The sequence below is a fragment of the Equus asinus genome, chromosome 1 (assembly GCF_041296235.1).
Source record: "Equus asinus isolate D_3611 breed Donkey chromosome 1, EquAss-T2T_v2, whole genome shotgun sequence".
NCBI lineage: Eukaryota > Metazoa > Chordata > Mammalia > Perissodactyla > Equidae > Equus > Equus asinus.
This window is the reverse complement of record NC_091790.1, coordinates 74,454,667-74,477,692: the sequence shown is the minus strand read 5'-3', so window position 1 is coordinate 74,477,692 and position 23,026 is coordinate 74,454,667.

Below are 23,026 nucleotides of genomic sequence, written 5' to 3'. Positions count from 1 at the left end.
AATGGAATACTACTCAGCCATAAAAAAAGACGACATTGGCCCATTCACAACAATGTGGATGGACCTCGAGGGCATTATGTTAAGCGAAATAAGTCAGTCAGAGAAAGAAGCACTCTATATGACTCCACTCATAGGTGGAAATTAGTATATTGAGAAGGAGATCTGATCGGTGGTTACCAGGGAAAAGGGGGGGTGGGGGAGGGCACGGAGGGGGAAGTGGTGTTCCCACAACATGACTAACAAAAATGTACAACTGAAATTTCACAAGCTTGTAATCCATCATAAGATTAATAAACAACAACAACAAAAAAAAGATGCTTTGGGGCCCATCTGCCCCTATAGAAAGAACGCAGGACTTTGTGCCTTGCAGCTCTAGGGCAATGTAGCACACCCAGAGCAGAAGTTCTACTTCAGCCAGATCAGGCCTGCAAAGAAACTGCGTTTCACAGGCCTTTGTAAGAGATGTTCCCGGTAGGCTGTTAGAGCACTGTGCAGAGCGAGTTGTTTCTTAGCTTCCCAAAGAGCTGGAAGCAAGATGCTTTGGGGCCCTTCTCACCCTTTGGAAAGAAGTCAGCACTTTGTGCCTTGCAGCTCTAGGGCAATGTAGCACACCCATAGCAGAAGTTCTACTTCAGCCAGATCAGGCCTGCAAAGAAACTGCGTTTCACAGGCCTTTGTAAGAGATGTTCCCGGTAGGCTGTTAGAGCACTGTGCAGAGCGAGTTGTTTCCTAGCTTCCCAAAGAGCTGGAAGCAAGATGCTTTGGGGCCCTTCTCACCCTTTGGAAAGAAGGCAGCACTTTGTGCCTTGCAACTCTAGGGCAATGTAGCACACCCAAAGCAGAAGTTCTACTTCAGCCAGATCAGACCTGCAAAGAAACTGCGTTTCACAGGCCTTTGTAAGAGATGTTCCCTGTAGGCTGTTAGAGCACTGTGCAGAGCGAGTTGCTTCTTAGCTTCCCAAGGAGATGGAAGCAAGATGCTTTAGGGGCCATCTGCCCTTAAGGAAAGAAGGCAGCACTTTGTGCCTTGCAGCTCTAGGGCAATGTAGCACAACCAGAGCAGTTGTTCTACTTCTGCCAGGTCAGGCCTGCAAAGAAACTTCGTTTCACAGGCCTTTGTAAGAGATGTTCCCAGTAGGCTGTTAGAGCACTGTGCAGAGCGAGTTGTTTCTTAGCTTCCCAAAGAGCTGGAAGCAAGATGCTTTGGGGCCAATCTGCCCCTATGGAAAGAACGCAGCACTTTGTGCCTTGCAGCTCTAGGGCAATGCAGCACACCCCGAGCAGAAGTTGTATTTCAGCCAGATCAGGCCTGCAAAGAAACTGCGTTTCATAGGCCTTTGTAAGAGATGTTCCCGGTAGGCTGTTAGAGCACTGTGCAGAGCGAGTTGTTTCTTAGCTTCCCAAGGGGCTGGAAGCAAGATGCTTTAGGGGCCATCTGCCCTTAAGGAAAGAAGGCAGCACTTTGTGCCTTGCATCTCTAGGGCAATGTAGCACACCCAGAGCAGATGTTCTACTTCTCCCTGGTCAGGCCTGCAAAGAAACTGCGTTTCACAGGCCTTTGTAAGAGATGTTCCCGGTAGGCTGTTAGAGCACTGTGCAGAGCGAGTTGTTTCTGAGCTTCCCAAAGAGCTGGAAGCAAGATGCTTTGGGGCCCTCTCACCCTTTGGAAAGAAGGCAGCACTTTGTGCCTTGCAGCTCTAGGGCAATGTAGCACACCCAGAGCCGAAGTTCTACTTCAGCTAGATCAGACCTGCAAAGAAACTTCGTTTCACAGGCCTTTGTAAGAGATGTTCCCGGTAGGCTGTAAGAGCACTGTGCAGAGCGACTAGTTTCTTTGCTTCCCAGAGAGCTGGAAGCAAGATGCTTTGGGGCCCATGAGCCCCTATGGAAAGAACGCAGCACTTTGTGCCTTGCAGCTCTAGGCAAATACAGCACACCCCGAGCAGAAGTTGTACTTCAGCCAGATCAGACCTGCAAAGAAACTGCGTTTCACAGGCCTTTGTAAGAGATGTTCCCTGTAGGCTGTTAGAGAACTGGGCAGAGCGAGTTGTTTCTTAGCTTCCCAAAGACCTGGAAGCCAGATGCTTTGGGGCCCATCTGCCGTTAAGTAAAGAAGGCAGCACTTTGTGCCTTTCAGCTCTAGGGCAATGCAGCACACCCCGAGCAGAAGTTCTACTTCAGCCAGATCAGGCCTGCAAAGAAACTGCGTTTCACAGGCCTTTGTAAGAGATGTTCCCGGTAGGCTGTTAGAGCACTGTGCAGAGCGAGTTGTTTCTTAGCTTCCCAGAGAGCTGGAAGCAAGATGCTTTGGGGCCCGTTAATTTTATACCCTGCTACTTTGCTGTAGTTGTTGATTATTTCTAATAGTTTTTCTGTGGATTCTTTGGGGTTTTCTATGTATAAGATCATGTCGTCTGCAAACAACGCGAGTTTTACTTCTTCGTTACCTATTTGGATTCCTTTTATTTTTTTTTCCTGCCGAATTGCTCTGGCCAGCACCTCCAGTACTATGTTGAATAGGAGTGGTGAAAGTGGGCACCCTTGTCTTGTTCCTGTCCTCAGAGGGATGGCTTTCAGCTTTTGTCCATTGAGTATGATGTTGGCTGTGGGTCTATCATATATGGCCTTTATTATGTTGAGGTACTTTCCTTCTACACCCATTTTACTGAGGGTTTTTATCATAAATGGGTGTTGGATCTTGTCGAATGCTTTCTCTGCGTCTATTGAGATGATCATGTGGTTTTTGTTTTTCATTTTGTTGATGTAGTGTATCACGTTGATTGACTTGCGGGTGTTGAACCATCCCTGTGTCCCTGGTATAAATCCCACTTGATCATGGTGTATAATCTTTTTGATGTATTGCTGTAATCGGTTTGCCAAAATTTGGTTGAGGATTTTTGCATCTATGTTCATCAGTGATATCGGCCTGTAGTTCTCCTTCTTTGTGTTGTCCTTGTCAGGTTTGGGGATCAGAGTGATGTTGGCTTCATAGAATGTGTTAGGGAGTTCTCCATCTTTCTCAATTTTCTGGAACAGTTTGAGGAGAATAGGTACAAAGAACTCACACTGCTTAACAACAAAAAAACAAACAACCCGATCAAAAAATGGGCAGAGGACATGAACAGACATTTCTCAAAAGAAGATATGAATATGGCCAATAGACACATGAAAAGATGTTCATCATCGCTAATCATCAGGGAAATGCAAATCAAAACTACACTAAGATATCACCTTACCCCCGTTAGATTGGCAAAAACATCCAAAACCAAGAACGACGAATGTTGGAGAGGTTGTGGAGAAAGAGGAACCCTCATACACTGTTGGTGGGAATGCAAACTGGTACAGCCACTATGGAAAACAGTATGGAGATTTCTCAAAAAGTTAAAAATAGAAATACCCTATGACCCAGCCATCCCATTACTGAGTATCTATCCTAAGAACCTGATATCAGATATCTCAAGAGTCTGTTGCACCCCTATGTTCATCGCAGCATTATTTACAATAGCCAAGACGTGGAACCAGCCTACATGCCCAGAAACTGATGATTGGATAAAGAAGATGTGGTATATATACACAATGGAATACTACTCAGCCATAAAAAAAGACGACATTGGCCCATTCACAACAATGTGGATGGACCTCGAGGGCATTATGTTAAGCGAAATAAGTCAGTCAGAGAAAGAAGCACTCTATATGACTCCACTCATAGGTGGAAATTAGTATATTGAGAAGGAGATCTGATCGGTGGTTACCAGGGAAAAGGGGGGGTGGGGGAGGGCACGGAGGGGGAAGTGGTGTTCCCACAACATGACTAACAAAAATGTACAACTGAAATTTCACAAGCTTGTAATCCATCATAAGATTAATAAACAAACAAACAAAAAAAAAGATTCTTTGGGGCCCATCTGCCCCTATGGAAAGAACGCAGCACTTTGTGCCTTGCAGCTCTAGGGCAATGTAGCACACCCAGAGCAGAAGTTCTACTTCAGCCAGATCAGGCCTGCAAAGAAACTGCGTTTCACAGGCCTTTGTAAGAGATGTTCCCGGTAGGCTGTTAGAGCACTGTGCAGAGCGAGTTGTTTCTTAGCTTCCCAAAGAGCTGGAAGCAAGATGCTTTGGGGCCCTTCTCACCCTTTGGAAAGAAGTCAGCACTTTGTGCCTTGCAGCTCTAGGGCAATGTAGCACACCCATAGCAGAAGTTCTACTTCAGCCAGATCAGGCCTGCAAAGAAACTGCGTTTCACAGGCCTTTGTAAGAGATGTTCCCGGTAGGCTGTTAGAGCACTGTGCAGAGCGAGTTGTTTCCTAGCTTCCCAAAGAGCTGGAAGCAAGATGCTTTGGGGCCCTTCTCACCCTTTGGAAAGAAGACAGCACTTTGTGCCTTGCAGCTCTAGGGCAATGTAGCACACCCAAAGCAGAAGTTCTACTTCAGCCAGATCAGACCTGCAAAGAAACTGCGTTTCACAGGCCTTTGTAAGAGATGTTCCCTGTAGGCTGTTAGAGCACTGTGCAGAGCGAGTTGCTTCTTAGCTTCCCAAGGAGATGGAAGCAAGATGCTTTAGGGGCCATCTGCCCTTAAGGAAAGAAGGCAGCACTTTGTGCCTTGCAGCTCTAGGGCAATGTAGCACACCCAGAGCAGTTGTTCTACTTCTGCCAGGTCAGGCCTGCAAAGAAACTTCGTTTCACAGGCCTTTGTAAGAGATGTTCCCAGTAGGCTGTTAGAGCACTGTGCAGAGCGACTTGTTTCTTAGCTTCCCAAAGAGCTGGAAGCAAGATGCTTTGGGGCCAATCTGCCCCTATGGAAAGAACGCAGCACTTTGTGCCTTGCAGCTCTAGGGCAATGCAGCACACCCCGAGCAGAAGTTGTATTTCAGCCAGATCAGGCCTGCAAAGAAACTGCGTTTCACAGGCCTTTGTAAGAGATGTTCCCGGTAGGCTGTTAGAGCACTGTGCAGAGCGAGTTGTTTCTTAGCTTCCCAAGGGGCTGGAAGCAAGAAGCTTTAGGGGCCATCTGCCCTTAAGGAAAGAAGGCAGCACTTTGTGCCTTGCATCTCTAGGGCAATGTAGCACACCCAGAGCAGATGTTCTACTTCTCCCAGGTCAGGCCTGCAAAGAAAGTGCGTTTCACAGGCCTTTGTAAGAGATGTTCCCGGTAGGCTGTTAGAGCACTGTGCAGAGCGAGTTGTTTCTGAGCTTCCCAAAGAGCTGGAAGCAAGATGCTTTGGGGCCCTTCTCACCCTTTGGAAAGAAGGCAGCACTTTGTGCCTTACAGCTCTAGGGCAATGTAGCACACCCAGAGCAGAAGTTCTTCTTCAGCCAGATCAGGCCTGCAAAGAAACTGCGTTTCAAAGGACTTTGTGAGAGATGTTCCCTGTAGGCTGTTAGAGCACTGTGCAGAGCGAGTTCTTTCTTAGCTTCCCAAAGACCTGGAAGCATGATGCTTTGGGGGCCATCTGCCCTTAAGGAAAGAAGGCAGCACTTTGTGCCTTTCAGCTCTAGGGCAATGCAGCACACCCCGAGCAGAAGTTCTACTTCAGCCAGATCAGGCCTGCAAAGAAACTGCGTTTCACAGGCCTTTGTAAGAGATGTTCCCGGTAGGCTGTTAGAGCACTGTGCAGAGCGAGTTTTTCTTAGCTTCCCAGAGAGCTGGAAGCAAGATGCTTTGGGGCCCGTTAATTTTATACCCTGCTACTTTGCTGTAGTTGTTGATTATTTCTAATAGTTTTTCTGTGGATTCTTTGGGGTTTTCTATGTATAAGATCATGTCGTCTGCAAACAACGCGAGTTTTACTTCTTCGTTACCTATTTGGATTCCTTTTATTTTTTTTTCCTGCCGAATTGCTCTGGCCAGCACCTCCAGTACTATGTTGAATAGGAGTGGTGAAAGTGGGCACCCTTGTCTTGTTCCTGTCCTCAGAGGGATGGCTTTCAGCTTTTGTCCATTGAGTATGATGTTGGCTGTGGGTCTATCATATATGGCCTTTATTATGTTGAGGTACTTCCCTTCTATACCCATTTTACTGAGGGTTGTTATCATAAATGGGTGTTGGATCTTGTCGAATGCTTTCTCTGCGTCTATTGAGATGATCATGTGGTTTTTGTTTTTCATTTTGTTGATGTAGTGTATCACGTTGATTGACTTGCGGGTGTTGAACCATCCCTGTGTCCCTGGTATAAATCCCACTTGATCATGGTGTATAATCTTTTTGATGTATTGCTGTAATCGGTTTGCCAAAATTTGGTTGAGGATTTTTGCATCTATGTTCATCAGTGATATCGGCCTGTAGTTCTCCTTCTTTGTGTTGTCCTTGTCAGGTTTGGGGATCAGAGTGATGTTGGCTTCATAGAATGTGTTAGGGAGTTCTCCATCTTTCTCAATTTTCTGGAACAGTTTGAGGAGAATAGGTACAAAGAACTCACACTGCTTAACAACAAAAAAACAAACAACCCGATCAAAAAATGGGCAGAGGACATGAACAGACATTTCTCAAAAGAAGATATGAATATGGGCAATAGACACATGAAAAGATGTTCATCATCGCTAATCATCAGGGAAATGCAAATCAAAACTACACTAAGATATCACCTTACCCCCGTTAGATTGGCAAAAACATCCAAAACCAAGAACGACGAATGTTGGAGAGGTTGTGGAGAAAGAGGAACCCTCATACACTGTTGGTGGGAATGCAAACTGGTACAGCCACTATGGAAAACAGTATGGAGATTTCTCAAAAAGTTAAAAATAGAAATACCCTATGACCCAGCCATCCCATTACTGGGTATCTATCCTAAGAACCTGATATCAGATATCTCAAGAGTCCGTTGCACCCCTATGTTCATCGCAGCATTATTTACAATAGCCAAGACGTGGAACCAGCCTACATGCCCAGAAACTGATGATTGGATAAAGAAGATGTGGTATATATACACAATGGAATACTACTCAGCCATAAAAAAGACGACATTGGCCCATTCACAACAATGTGGATAGACCTCGAGGGCATTATGTTAAGCGAAATAAGTCAGTCAGAGAAAGAAGAACTCTATATGACTCCACTCATAGGTGGAAATTAGTATATTGAGAAGGAGATCTGATCGGTGGTTACCAGGGAAAAGGGGGGGTGGGGGAGGGCACGGAGGGGGAAGTGGTGTTCCCACAACATGACTAACAAAAATGTACAACTGAAATTTCACAAGCTTGTAATCCATCATAAGATTAATAAACAACAACAAAAAAAAAAAGATGCTTTGGGGCCCATCTGCCCCTATAGAAAGAACGCAGGACTTTGTGCCTTGCAGCTCTAGGGCAATGTAGCACACCCAGAGCAGAAGTTCTACTTCAGCCAGATCAGGCCTGCAAAGAAACTGCGTTTCACAGGCCTTTGTAAGAGATGTTCCCGGTAGGCTGTTAGAGCACTGTGCAGAGCGAGTTGTTTCTTAGCTTCCCAAAGAGCTGGAAGCAAGATGCTTTGGGGCCCTTCTCACCCTTTGGAAAGAAGTCAGCACTTTGTGCCTTGCAGCTCTAGGGCAATGTAGCACACCCATAGCAGAAGTTCTACTTCAGCCAGATCAGGCCTGCAAAGAAACTGCGTTTCACAGGCCTTTGTAAGAGATGTTCCCGGTAGGCTGTTAGAGCACTGTGCAGAGCGAGTTGTTTCCTAGCTTCCCAAAGAGCTGGAAGCAAGATGCTTTGGGGCCCTTCTCACCCTTTGGAAAGAAGGCAGCACTTTGTGCCTTGCAACTCTAGGGCAATGTAGCACACCCAAAGCAGAAGTTCTACTTCAGCCAGATCAGACCTGCAAAGAAACTGCGTTTCACAGGCCTTTGTAAGAGATGTTCCCTGTAGGCTGTTAGAGCAATGTGCAGAGCGAGTTGCTTCTTAGCTTCCCAAGGAGATGGAAGCAAGATGCTTTAGGGGCCATCTGCCCTTAAGGAAAGAAGGCAGCACTTTGTGCCTTGCAGCTCTAGGGCAATGTAGCACACCCAGAGCAGTTGTTCTACTTCTGCCAGGTCAGGCCTGCAAAGAAACTTCGTTTCACAGGCCTTTGTAAGAGATGTTCCCAGTAGGCTGTTAGAGCACTGTGCAGAGCGACTTGTTTCTTAGCTTCCCAAAGAGCTGGAAGCAAGATGCTTTGGGGCCAATCTGCCCCTATGGAAAGAACGCAGCACTTTGTGCCTTGCAGCTCTAGGGCAATGCAGCACACCCCGAGCAGAAGTTGTATTTCAGCCAGATCTGGCCTGCAAAGAAACTGCGTTTCATAGGCCTTTGTAAGAGATGTTCCCGGTAGGCTGTTAGAGCACTGTGCAGAGCGAGTTGTTTCTTAGCTTCCCAAGGGGCTGGAAGCAAGATGCTTTAGGGGCCATCTGCCCTTAAGGAAAGAAGGCAGCACTTTGTGCCTTGCATCTCTAGGGCAATGTAGCACACCCAGAGCAGATGTTCTACTTCTCCCTGGTCAGGCCTGCAAAGAAACTGCGTTTCACAGGCCTTTGTAAGAGATGTTCCCGGTAGGCTGTTAGAGCACTGTGCAGAGCGAGTTGTTTCTGAGCTTCCCGAAGAGCTGGAAGCAAGATGCTTTGGGGCCCTCTCACCCTTTGGAAAGAAGGCAGCACTTTGTGCCTTACAGCTCTAGGGCAATGTAGCACACCCAGAGCAGAAGTTCTTCTTCAGCCAGATCAGGCCTGCAAAGAAACTGCGTTTCACAGGCCTTTGTAAGAGATGTTCCCTGTAGGCTGTTAGAGAACTGGGCAGAGCGAGTTGTTTCTTAGCTTCCCAAAGACCTGGAAGCCAGATGCTTTGGGGCCCATCTGCCGTTAAGTAAAGAAGGCAGCACTTTGTGCCTTTCAGCTCTAGGGCAATGCAGCACACCCCGAGCAGAAGTTCTACTTCAGCCAGATCAGGCCTGCAAAGAAACTGCGTTTCACAGGCCTTTGTAAGAGATGTTCCCGGTAGGCTGTTAGAGCACTGTGCAGAGCGAGTTGTTTCTTAGCTTCCCAGAGAGCTGGAAGCAAGATGCTTTGGGGCCCGTTAATTTTATACCCTGCTACTTTGCTGTAGTTGTTGATTATTTCTAATAGTTTTTCTGTGGATTCTTTGGGGTTTTCTATGTATAAGATCATGTCGTCTGCAAACAACGCGAGTTTTACTTCTTCGTTACCTATTTGGATTCCTTTTATTTTTTTTTCCTGCCGAATTGCTCTGGCCAGCACCTCCAGTACTATGTTGAATAGGAGTGGTGAAAGTGGGCACCCTTGTCTTGTTCCTGTCCTCAGAGGGATGGCTTTCAGCTTTTGTCCATTGAGTATGATGTTGGCTGTGGGTCTATCATATATGGCCTTTATTATGTTGAGGTACTTTCCTTCTACACCCATTTTACTGAGGGTTTTTATCATAAATGGGTGTTGGATCTTGTCGAATGCTTTCTCTGCGTCTATTGAGATGATCATGTGGTTTTTGTTTTTCATTTTGTTGATGTAGTGTATCACGTTGATTGACTTGCGGGTGTTGAACCATCCCTGTGTCCCTGGTATAAATCCCACTTGATCATGGTGTATAATCTTTTTGATGTATTGCTGTAATCGGTTTGCCAAAATTTGGTTGAGGATTTTTGCATCTATGTTCATCAGTGATATCGGCCTGTAGTTCTCCTTCTTTGTGTTGTCCTTGTCAGGTTTGGGGATCAGAGTGATGTTGGCTTCATAGAATGTGTTAGGGAGTTCTCCATCTTTCTCAATTTTCTGGAACAGTTTGAGGAGAATAGGTACAAAGAACTCACACTGCTTAACAACAAAAAAACAAACAACCCGATCAAAAAATGGGCAGAGGACATGAACAGACATTTCTCCAGGGAAGATATGAATATGGCCAATAGACACATGAAAAGATGTTCATCATCGCTAATCATCAGGGAAATGCAAATCAAAACTACACTAAGATATCACCTTACCCCCGTTAGATTGGCAAAAACATCCAAAACCAAGAACGACGAATGTTGGAGAGGTTGTGGAGAAAGAGGAACCCTCATACACTGTTGGTGGGAATGCAAACTGGTACAGCCACTATGGAAAACAGTATGGAGATTTCTCAAAAAGTTAAAAATAGAAATACCCTATGACCCAGCCATCCCATTACTGGGTATCTATCCTAAGAACCTGATATCAGATATCTCAAGAGTCCGTTGCACCCCTATGTTCATCGCAGCATTATTTACAATAGCCAAGACGTGGAACCAGACTACATGCCCAGAAACTGATGATTGGATAAAGAAGATGTGGTATATATACACAACGGAATACTACTCAGCCATAAAAAAAGACGACATTTTCCCATTCACAACAATGTGGATGGACCTCGAGGGCATTATGTTAAGCGAAATAAGTCAGTCAGAGAAAGACAGACTCTATATGACTCCACTCATAGGTGGAAATTAGTATATTGACAAGGAGATCTGATCGGTGGTTACCAGGGAAAAGGGGGGGTGGGGGGAGGGCACGGAGGGGGAAGTGGTGTTCCCACAACATGACTAACAAAAATGTACAACTGAAATTTCACAAGCTTGTAATCCATCATAACATTAATAAACAAAAAAAAAAAAAAGATGCTTTGGGGCCCATCTGCCCCTATGGAAAGAACGCAGCACTTTGTGCCTTGCAGCTCTAGGGCAATGTAGCACACCCAGAGCAGAAGTTCTACTTCAGCCAGATCAGGCCCGCAAAGAAACTGCGTTTCACAGGCCTTTCTAAGAGATGTTCCCGGTAGGCTGTTAGAGCACTGTGCAGAGCGAGTTGTTTCTTAGCTTCCCAACGAGCTGGAAGCAAGATGCTTTAGGGGCCATCTGCCCTTAAGGAAAGAAGGCAGCACTTTGTGCCTTGCAGGTCTAGGGCAATGTAGCACACCCAGAGCAGAAGTTCTACTTCAGCCACATCAGGCCTGCAAAGAAACTGCGTTTCACAGGCCTTTGTAAGAGATGTTCCCGGTAGGCTGTTAGAGCACTGTGCAGAGCGAGTTGTTTCTTAGCTTCCCAAAGAGCTGGAAGCAAGATGCTTTGGGGCCCTTCTCACCCTTTGGAAAGAAGGCAGCACTTTGTGCCTTGCAGCTCTAGGGCAATGTAGCACACCCAGAGCAGAAGTTCTTCTTCAGCCAGATCAGGCCTGCAAAGGAACTGCGTTTCACAGGCCTTTGTAAGAGATGTTCCCTGTAGGCTGTTAGAGCACTGTGCAGAGCGAGTTCTTTCTTAGCTTCCCAAAGACCTGGAAGCCAGATGCTTTGGGGGCCATCTGCCGTTAAGTAAAGAAGGCAGCACTTTGTGCCTTTCAGCTCTAGGGCAATGCAGCACACCCCGAGCAGAAGTTCTACTTCAGCCAGATCAGGCCTGCAAAGAAACTGCGTTTCACAGGCCTTTGTAAGAGATGTTCCCGGTAGGCTGTTAGAGCACTGTGCAGAGCGAGTTGTTTCTTAGCTTCCCAGAGAGCTGGAAGCAAGATGCTTTGGGGCCCGTTAATTTTATACCCTGCTACTTTGCTGTAGTTGTTGATTACTTCTAATAGTTTTTCTGTGGATTCTTTGGGGTTTTCTATGTATAAGATCATGTCGTCTGCAAACATGCGAGTTTTACTTCTTCGTTACCTATTTGGATTCCTTTTATTTTTTTTTCCTGCCGAATTGCTCTGGCCAGCACCTCCAGTACTATGTTGAATAGGAGTGGTGAAAGTGGGCACCCTTGTCTTGTTCCTGTCCTCAGAGGGATGGCTTTCAGCTTTTGTCCATTGAGTATGATGTTGGCTGTGGGTCTATCATATATGGCCTTTATTATGTTGAGGTACTTTCCTTCTACACCCATTTTACTGAGGGTTTTTATCATAAATGGGTGTTGGATCTTGTCGAATGCTTTCTCTGCGTCTATTGAGATGATCATGTGGTTTTTGTTTTTCATTTTGTTGATGTAGTGTATCACGTTGATTGACTTGCGGGTGTTGAACCATCCCTGTGTCCCTGGTATAAATCCCACTTGATCATGGTGTATAATCTTTTTGATGTATTGCTGTAATCGGTTTGCCAAAATTTGGTTGAGGATTTTTGCATCTATGTTCATCAGTGATATCGGCCTGTAGTTCTCCTTCTTTGTGTTGTCCTTGTCAGGTTTGGGGATCACTGTAATGTTGGCTTCATAGAATGTGTTAGGGAGTTCTCCATCTTTCTCAATTTTCTGGAACAGTTTGAGGAGAATAGCTACAAAGAACTCACACTGCTTAACAACAAAAAAACAAACAACCCGATCAAAAAATGGGCAGAGGACATGAACAGACATTTCTCCAAAGAAGATATGAATATGGCCAATAGACACATGAAAAGATGTTCATCATCGCTAATCATCAGGGAAATGCAAATCAAAACTACACTAAGATATCACCTTACCCCCGTTAGATTGGCAAAAACATCCAAAACCAAGAACGACGAATGTTGGAGAGGTTGTGGAGAAAGAGGAACCCTCATACACTGTTGGTGGGAATACAAACTGGTACAGCCACTATGGAAAACAGTATGGAGATTTCTCAAAAAGTTAAAAATAGAAATACCCTATGACCCACCCATCCCATTACTGGGTATCTATCCTAAGAACCTGATATCAGATATCTCAAGAGTCCGTTGCACCCCTATGTTCATCGCAGCATTATTTACAATAGCCAAGACGTGGAACCAGCCTACATGCCCAGAAACTGATGATTGGATAAAGAAGATGTGGTATATATACACAACGGAATACTACTCAGCCATAAAAAAAGACGACATTTTCCCATTCACAACAATGTGGATGGACCTCGAGGGCATTATGTTAAGCGAAATAAGTCAGTCAGAGAAAGACAGACTCTATATGACTCCACTCATAGGTGGAAATTAGTATATTGACAAGGAGATCTGATCGGTGGTTACCAGGGAAAAGGGGGGGTGGGGGGAGGGCACGGAGGGGGAAGTGGTGTTCCCACAACATGACTAACAAAAATGTACAACTGAAATTTCACAAGCTTGTAATCCATCATAACATTAATAAACAAAAAAAAAAAAAAAGATGCTTTGGGGCCCATCTGCCCCTATGGAAAGAACGCAGCACTTTGTGCCTTGCAGCTCTAGGGCAATGTAGCACACCCAGAGCAGAAGTTCTACTTCAGCCAGATCAGGCCCGCAAAGAAACTGCGTTTCACAGGCCTTTCTAAGAGATGTTCCCGGTAGGCTGTTAGAGCACTGTGCAGAGCGAGTTGTTTCTTAGCTTCCCAACGAGCTGGAAGCAAGATGCTTTAGGGGCCATCTGCCCTTAAGGAAAGAAGGCAGCACTTTGTGCCTTGCAGGTCTAGGGCAATGTAGCACACCCAGAGCAGAAGTTCTACTTCAGCCACATCAGGCCTGCAAAGAAACTGCGTTTCACAGGCCTTTGTAAGAGATGTTCCCGGTAGGCTGTTAGAGCACTGTGCAGAGCGAGTTGTTTCTTAGCTTCCCAAAGAGCTGGAAGCAAGATGCTTTGGGGCCCTTCTCACCCTTTGGAAAGAAGGCAGCACTTTGTGCCTTACAGCTCTAGGGCAAAGTAGCACACCCAGAGCAGAAGTTCTTCTTCAGCCAGATCATGCCTGCAAAGGAACTGCGTTTCACAGGCCTTTGTAAGAGATGTTCCCTGTAGGCTGTTAGAGCACTGTGCAGAGCGAGTTCTTTCTTAGCTTCCCAAAGACCTGGAAGCCAGATGCTTTGGGGGCCATCTGCCGTTAAGTAAAGAAGGCAGCACTTTGTGCCTTTCAGCTCTAGGGCAATGCAGCACACCCCGAGCAGAAGTTCTACTTCAGCCAGATCAGGCCTGCAAAGAAACTGCGTTTCACAGGCCTTTGTAAGAGATGTTCCCGGTAGGCTGTTAGAGCACTGTGCAGAGCGAGTTGTTTCTTAGCTTCCCAGAGAGCTGGAAGCAAGATGCTTTGGGGCCCGTTAATTTTATACCCTGCTACTTTGCTGTAGTTGTTGATTACTTCTAATAGTTTTTCTGTGGATTCTTTGGGGTTTTCTATGTATAAGATCATGTCGTCTGCAAACAACGCGAGTTTTACTTCTTCGTTACCTATTTGGATTCCTTTTATTTTTTTTTCCTGCCGAATTGCTCTGGCCAGCACCTCCAGTACTATGTTGAATAGGAGTGGTGAAAGTGGGCACCCTTGTCTTGTTCCTGTCCTCAGAGGGATGGCTTTCAGCTTTTGTCCATTGAGTATGATGTTGGCTGTGGGTCTATCATATATGGCCTTTATTATGTTGAGGTACTTTCCTTCTACACCCATTTTACTGAGGGTTTTTATCATAAATGGGTGTTGGATCTTGTCGAATGCTTTCTCTGCGTCTATTGAGATGATCATGTGGTTTTTGTTTTTCATTTTGTTGATGTAGTGTATCACGTTGATTGACTTGCGGGTGTTGAACCATCCCTGTGTCCCTGGTATAAATCCCACTTGATCATGGTGTATAATCTTTTTGATGTATTGCTGTAATCGGTTTGCCAAAATTTGGTTGAGGATTTTTGCATCTATGTTCATCAGTGATATCGGCCTGTAGTTCTCCTTCTTTGTGTTGTCCTTGTCAGGTTTGGGGATCAGAGTGATGTTGGCTTCATAGAATGTGTTAGGGAGTTCTCCATCTTTCTCAATTTTCTGGAACAGTTTGAGGAGAATAGGTACAAAGAACTCACACTGCTTAACAACAAAAAAACAAACAACCCGATCAAAAAATGGGCAGAGGACATGAACAGACATTTCTCCAAAGAAGATATGAATATGGCCAATAGACACATGAAAAGATGTTCATCATCGCTAATCATCAGGGAAATGCAAATCAAAACTACACTAAGATATCACCTTACCCCCGTTAGATTGGCAAAAACATCCAAAACCAAGAACGACGAATGTTGGAGAGGTTGTGGAGAAAGAGGAACCCTCATACACTGTTGGTGGGAATGCAAACTGGTACAGCCACTATGGAAAACAGTATGGAGATTTCTCAAAAAGTTAAAAATAGAAATACCCTATGACCCAGCCATCCCATTACTGGGTATCTATCCTAAGAACCTGATATCAGATATCTCAAGAGTCCGTTGCACCCCTATGTTCATCGCAGCATTATTTACAATAGCCAAGACGTGGAACCAGCCTACATGCCCAGAAACTGATGATTGGATAAAGAAGATGTGGTATATATACACAACGGAATACTACTCAGCCATAAAAAAAGACGACATTTTCCCATTCACAACAATGTGGATGGACCTCGAGGGCATTATGTTAAGCGAAATAAGTCAGTCAGAGAAAGACAGACTCTATATGAATCCACTCATAGGTGGAAATTAGTATATTGAGAAGGAGATCTGATCGGTGGTTACCAGGGAAAAGGGGGGGTGGGGGGAGGGCACGGAGGGGGAAGTGGTGTTCCCACAACATGACTAACAAAAATGTACAACTGAAATTTCACAAGCTTGTAATCCATCATAACATTAATAAACAAACAAACAAAAAAAAGATGCTTTGGGGCCCATCTGCCCCTATGGAAAGAACGCAGCACTTTGTGCCTTGCAGCTCTAGGGCAATGTAGCACACCCAGAGCAGAAGTTCTACTTCAGCCAGATCAGGCCCGCAAAGAAACTGCGTTTCACAGGCCTTTGTAAGAGATGTTCCCGGTAGGCTGTTAGAGCACTGTGCAGAGCGAGTTGTTTCTTAGCTTCCCAACGAGCTGGAAGCAAGATGCTTTAGGGGCCATCTGCCCTTAAGTAAAGAAGGCAGCACTTTGTGCCTTGCAGCTCTAGGGCAATGTAGCACACCCAGAGCAGAAGTTCTACTTCAGCCAGATCAGCCCTGCAAAGAAACTGCATTTCACAGGCCTTTGTAAGAGATGTTCCCGGTAGGCTGTTAGAGCACTGTGCAGAGCGAGTTGTTTCTTAGCTTCCCAAAGAGCTGGAAGCAAGATGCTTTGGGGCCCTTCTCACCCTTTGGAAAGAAGGCAGCACTTTGTGCCTTACAGCTCTAGGGCAATGTAGCACACCCAGAGCAGAAGTTCTTCTTCAGCCAGATCAGGCCTGCAAAGAAACTGCGTTTCACAGGCCTTTGTGAGAGATGTTCCCTGTAGGCTGTTAGAGCACTGTGCAGAGCGAGTTCTTTCTTAGCTTCCCAAAGACCTGGAAGCAAGATGCTTTGGGGGCCATCTGCCGTTAAATAAAGAAGGCAGCACTTTGTGCCTTTCAGCTCTAGGGCAATGCAGCACACCCCGAGCAGAAGTTCTACTTCAGCCAGATCAGGCCTGCAAAGAAGCTGCGTTTCACAGGCCTTTGTAAGAGATGTTCCCGGTAGGCTGTTAGAGCACTGTGCAGAGCGAGTTTTTCTTAGCTTCCCAGAGAGCTGGAAGCAAGATGCTTTGGGGCCCGTTAATTTTATACCCTGCTACTTTGCTGTAGTTGTTGATTACTTCTAATAGTTTTTCTGTGGATTCTTTGGGGTTTTCTATGTATAAGAGCATGTCGTCTGCAAACAACGCGAGTTTTACTTCTTCGTTACCTATTTGGATTCCTTTTATTTTTTTTTCCTGCCGAATTGCTCTGGCCAGCACCTCCAGTACTATGTTGAATAGGAGTGGTGAAAGTGGGCACCCTTGTCTTGTTCCTGTCCTCAGAGGGATGGCTTTCAGCTTTTGTCCATTGAGTATGATGTTGGCTGTGGGTCTATCATATATGGCCTTTATTATGTTGAGGTACTTTCCTTCTACACCCATTTTACTGAGGGTTTTTATCATAAATGGGTGTTGGATCTTGTCGAATGCTTTCTCTGCGTCTATTGAGATGATCATGTGGTTTTTGTTTTTCATTTTGTTGATGTAGTGTATCACGTTGATTGACTTGCGGGTGTTGAACCATCCCTGTGTCCCTGGTATAAATCCCACTTGATCATGGTGTATAATCTTTTTGATGTATTGCTGTAATCGGTTTGCCAAAATTTTGTTGAGGATTTTTGCATCTATGTTCATCAGTGATATCGGCCTGTAGTTCTCCTTCTTTGTGTTGTCCTTGTCAGGTTTGGGGATCAGAGTGATGTTGGCTTCATAGAATGTGTTAGGGAGTTCTCCATCTTTCTCAATTTTCTGGAACAGTTTGAGGAGAATAGGTACAAAGAACTCACACTGCTTAACAACAAAAAAACAAACAACCCGATCAAAAAATGGGCAGAGGACATGAACAGACATTTCTCCAAAGAAGATATGAATATGGCCAATAGACACATGAAAAGATGTTCATCATCGCTAAGCATCAGGGAAATGCAAATCAAAACTACACTAAGATATCACCTTACCCCCGTTAGATTGGCAAAAACATCCAAAACCAAGAACGACAAATGTTGGAGAGGTTGTGGAGAAAGAGGAACCCTCATACACTGTTGGTGGGAATGCAAACTGGTACAGCCACTATGGAAAACAGTATGGAGATTTCTCAAAAAGTTAAAAATAGAAATACCCTATGACCCAGCCATCCCATTACTGGGTATCTATCCTAAGAACCTGATATCAGATATCTCAAGAGTCCGTTGCACCCCTATGTTCATCGCAGCATTATTTACAATAGCCAAGACGTGGAACCAGCCTACATGCCCAGAAACTGATGATTGGATAAAGAAGATGTGGTATATATACACAACGGAATACTACTCAGCCATAAAAAAAGACGACATTTTCCCATTCACAACAATGTGGATGGACTTCGAGGGCATTATGTTAAGCGAAATAAGTCAGTCAGAGAAAGACAGACTCTATATGAATCCACTCATAGGTGGAAATTAGTATATTGAGAAGGAGATCTGATCGGTGGTTACCAGGGAAAAGGGGGGGTGGGGGGAGGGCACGGAGGGGGAAGTGGTGTTCCCACAACATGACTAACAAATGTACAACTGAAATTTCACAAGCTTGTAATCCATCATAACATTAATAAACAAACAAAAAAAAAAAGATGCTTTGGGGCCCATCTGCCCCTATGTAAAGAACGCAGCACTTTGTGCCTTGCAGCTCTAGGGCAATGTAGCACACCCAGAGCAGAAGTTCTACTTCAGCCAGATCAGGCCTGCAAAGAAACTGCGTTTCACAGGCCTTTGTAAGAGATGTTCCCGGTAGGCTGTTAGAGCACTGTGCAGAGCGAGTTGTTTCTTAGCTTCCCAAAGAGCTGGAAGCAAGATGCTTTGGGGCCCTTCTCACCCTTTGGAAAGAAGGCAGCACTTTGTGCCTTACAGCTCTAGGGCAATGTAGCACACCCAGAGCAGAAGTTCTTCTTCAGCCAGATCAGGCCTGCAAAGAAACTGCGTTTCACAGGCCTTTGTAAGAGATGTTCCCTGTAGGGTGTTAGAGCACTGTGCAGAGCGAGTTCTTTCTTAGCTTCCCAAAGACCTGGAAGCAAGATGCTTTGGGGGCCATCTGCCGTTAAATAAAGAAGGCAGCACTTTGTGCCTTTCAGCTCTAGGGCAATGCAGCACACCCCGAGCAGAAGTTCTACTTCAGCCAGATCAGGCCTGCAAAGAAACTGCGTTTCACAGGCCTTTGTAAGAGATTTTCCCGGTAGGCTGTTAGAGCACTGTGCAGAGCGAGTTTTTCTTAGCTTCCCAGAGAGCTCTAAGCAAGATGCTTTGGGGCCCGTTAATTTTATACCCTGCTACTTTGCTGTAGTTGTTGATTATTTCTAATAGTTTTTCTGTGGATTCTTTGGGGTTTTCTATGTATAAGAGCATGTCGTCTGCAAACAACGAGAGTTTTACTTCTTCGTTACCTATTTGGATTCCTTTTATTTTTTTTTCCTGCCGAATTGCTCTGGCCAGCACCTCCAGTACTATGTTGAATAGGAGTGGTGAAAGTGGGCACCCTTGTCTTGTTCCTGTCCTCAGAGGGATGGCTTTCAGCTTTTGTCCATTGAGTATGATGTTGGCTGTGGGTCTATCATATATGGCCTTTATTATGTTGAGGTACTTTCCTTCTACACCCATTTTACTGAGGGTTTTTATCATAAATGGGTGTTGGATCTTGTCGAATGCTTTCTCTGCGTCTATTGAGATGATCATGTGGTTTTTGTTTTTCATTTTGTTGATGTAGTGTATCACGTTGATTGACTTGCGGGTGTTGAACCATCCCTGTGTCCCTGGTATAAATCCCACTTGATCATGGTGTATAATCTTTTTGATGTATTGCTGTAATCGGTTTGCCAAAATTTTGTTGAGGATTTTTGCATCTATGTTCATCAGTGATATCGGCCTGTAGTTCTCCTTCTTTGTGTTGTCCTTGTCAGGTTTGGGGATCAGAGTGATGTTGGCTTCATAGAATGTGTTAGGGAGTTCTCCATCTTTCTCAATTTTCTGGAACAGTTTGAGGAGAATAGGTACAAAGAACTCACACTGCTTAACAACAAAAAAACAAACAACCCGATCAAAAAATGGGCAGAGGACATGAACAGACATTTCTCAAAAGAAGATATGAATATGGCCAATAGACACATGAAAAGATGTTCATCATCGCTAATCATCAGGGAAATGCAAATCAAAACTACACTAAGATATCACCTTACCCCCGTTAGATTGGCAAAAACATCCAAAACCAAGAACGACGAATGTTGGAGAGGTTGTGGAGAAAGAGGAACCCTCATACACTGTTGGTGGGAATGCAAACTGGTACAGCCACTATGGAAAACAGTATGGAGATTTCTCAAAAAGTTAAAAATAGAAATACCCTATGACCCAGCCATCCCATTACTGGGTATCTATCCTAAGAACCTGATATCAGATATCTCAAGAGTCCGTTGCACCCCTATGTTCATCGCAGCATTATTTACAATAGCCAAGACGTGGAACCAGCCTACATGCCCAGAAACTGATGATTGGATAAAGAAGATGTGGTATATATACACAATGGAATACTACTCAGCCATAAAAAAAGACGACATTGGCCCCTTCACAACAATGTGGATGGACCTCGAGGGCATTATGTTAAGCGAAATAAGTCAGTCAGAGAAAGACGAACTCTATATGATTCCACTCATAGGTGGAAATTAGTATATTGAGAAGGAGATCTGATCGGTGGTTACCAGGGAAAAGGGGGGGTGGGGGAGGGCACGGAGGGGGAAGTGGTGTTCCCACAACATGACTAACAAAAATGTACAACTGAAATTTCACAAGCTTGTAATCCATCATAAGATTAATAAACAAACAAAAAAAAATATGCTTTGGGGCCCATCTGACCCTATGGAAAGAACGCAGCACTTTGTGCCTTGCAGCTCTAGGGCAATGTAGCACACCCAGAGCAGAAGTTCTACTTCAGCCAGATCAGGCCTGCAAAGAAACTGCGTTTCACAGGCCTTTGTAAGAGATGTTCCCGGTAGGCTGTTAGAGCACTGTGCAGAGCGAGTTGTTTCTTAGCTTCCCAAGGAGCTGGAAGCAAGATGCTTTAGGGGCCATCTGCCCTTAAGTAAAGAAGGCAGCACTTTGTGCCTTGCAGCTCTAGGGCAATGTAGCACACCCAGAGCAGTTGTTCTACTTCTGCCAGGTCAGGCCTGCAAAGAAACTTCGTTTCACAGGCCTTTGTAAGAGATGTTCCCGGTAGGCTGTTAGAGCACTGTGCAGAGCGACTTGTTTCGTAGCTTCCCAAGGAGCTGGAAGCAAGATGCTTTAGGGGCCATCTGCCCTTAAGGAAAGAAGGCAGCACTTTGTGCCTTGCAGCTCTAGGGCAATGTAGCACACCCAGAGCAGTTGTTCTACTTCTGCCAGGTCAGGCCTGCAAAGAAACTTCGTTTCACAGGCCTTTGTAAGAGATGTTCCCAGTAGGCTGTTAGAGCACTGTGCAGAGCGACTTGTTTCTTAGCTTCCCAAAGAGCTGGAAGCAAGATGCTTTGGGGCCAATCTGCCCCTATGGAAAGAACGCAGCAGTTTGTGCCTTGCAGCTCTATGGCAATGCAGCACACCCCGAGCAGAAGTTGTACTTCAGCCAGATCAGGCCTGGAAAGAAACTGCGTTTCACAGGCCTTTGTAAGAGATGTTCCCGGTAGGCCGTTAGAGCACTGTGCAGAGCGAGTTGTTTCTGAGCTTCCCAAAGAGCTGGAAGCAAGATGCTTTGGGGCCCTCTCACCCTTTGGAAAGAAGGCAGCACTTTGTGCCTTGCAGCTCTAGGGCAATGTAGCACACCCAGAGCCGAAGTTCTACTTCAGCTAGATCAGACCTGCAAAGAAACTGCGTTTCACAGGCCTTTGTAAGAGATGTTCCCGGTAGGCTGTAAGAGCACTGTGCAGAGCGACTAGTTTCTTAGCTTCCCAGAGAGCTGGAAGCAAGATGCTTTGGGGCCCATCTGCCCCTATAGAAAGAACGCAGCACTTTGTGCCTTGCAGCTCTAGGGCAATACAGCACACCCCGAGCAGAAGTTGTACTTCAGCCAGATCAGACCTGCAATGAAACTGCGTTTCACAGGCCTTTGTAAGAGATGTTCCCTTTAGGCTGTTAGAGAACTGTGCAGAGCGAGTTGTTTCTTAGCTTCCCAAGGAGCTGGAAGCAAGATGCTTTAGGGGCCATCTGCCCTTAAGGAAAGAAGGCAGCACTTTGTGCCTTGCAGCTCTAGGGTAATGTAGCACACCCAGAGCAGTTGTTCTACTTCTGCCAGGTCAGGCCTGCAAAGAAACTTCGTTTCACAGGCCTTTGTAAGAGATGTTCCCTGTAGGCTTTTAGAGAACTGTGCAGAGCGAGTTGTTTCTTAGCTTCCCAAGGAGCTGGAAGCAAGATGCTTTAGGGGCCATCTGCCCTTAAGGAAAGAAGGCAGCACTTTGTGCCTTGCAGCTCTAGGGCAATGTAGCACACCCAGAGCAGTTGTTCTACTTCTGCCAGGTCAGGCCTGCAAAGAAACTTCGTTTCACAGGCCTTTGTAAGAGATGTTCCCTGTAGGGTGTTAGAGCACTGTGCAGAGCTAGTTGTTTCTTAGCTTCCCAAGGAGCTGGAAGCAAGATGCTTTGGGGCCCTTCTCACCCTTTGGAAAGAAGGCAGCACTTTGTGCCTTGCAGCTCTAGGGCAATGTAGCACACCCAGAGCCGAAGTACTACTTAAGCTAGATCAGACCTGCAAAGAAACTTCGTTTCACAGGCCTTTGTAAGAGATCATTCCGGTAGGCTGTTAGAGCACTGTGCAGAGCGAGTTGTTTCTTAGCTTCCCAGAGAGCTGGAAGCAAGATGCTTTGGGGCCCGTTAATTTTATACCCTGCTATTTTGCTGTAGTTGTTGATTATTTCTAATAGTTTTTCTGTGGATTCTTTGGGGTTTTCTATGTATAAGATCATGTCGTCTGCAAACAACGCGAGTTTTACTTCTTCGTTACCTATTTGGATTCCTTTTATTTTTTTTTCCTGCCGAATTGCTCTGGCCAGCACCTCCAGTACTATGTTGAATAGGAGTGGTGAAAGTGGGCACCCTTGTCTTGTTCCTGTCCTCAGAGGGATGGCTTTCAGCTTTTGTCCATTGAGTATGATGTTGGCTGTGGGTCTATCATATATGGCCTTTATTATGTTGAGGTACTTTCCTTCTACACCCATTTTACTGAGGGTTTTTATCATAAATGGGTGTTGGATCTTGTCGAATGCTTTCTCTGTGTCTATTGAGATGATCATGTGGTTTTTGTTTTTCATTTTGTTGATGTAGTGTATCACGTTGATTGACTTGCGGGTGTTGAACCATCCCTGTGTCCCTGGTATAAATCCCACTTGATCATGGTGTATAATCTTTTTGATGTATTGCTGTAATCGGTTTGCCAAAATTTTGTTGAGGATTTTTGCATTTATGTTCATCAGTGATATCGGCCTGTAGTTCTCCTTCTTTGTGTTGTCCTTGTCAGGTTGGGGGATCAGAGTGATGTTGGCTTCATAGAATGTGTTAGGGAGTTCTCCATCTTTCTCAATTTTCTGGAACAGTTTGAGGAGAATAGGTACAAAGAACTCACACTGCTTAACAACAAAAAAACAAACAACC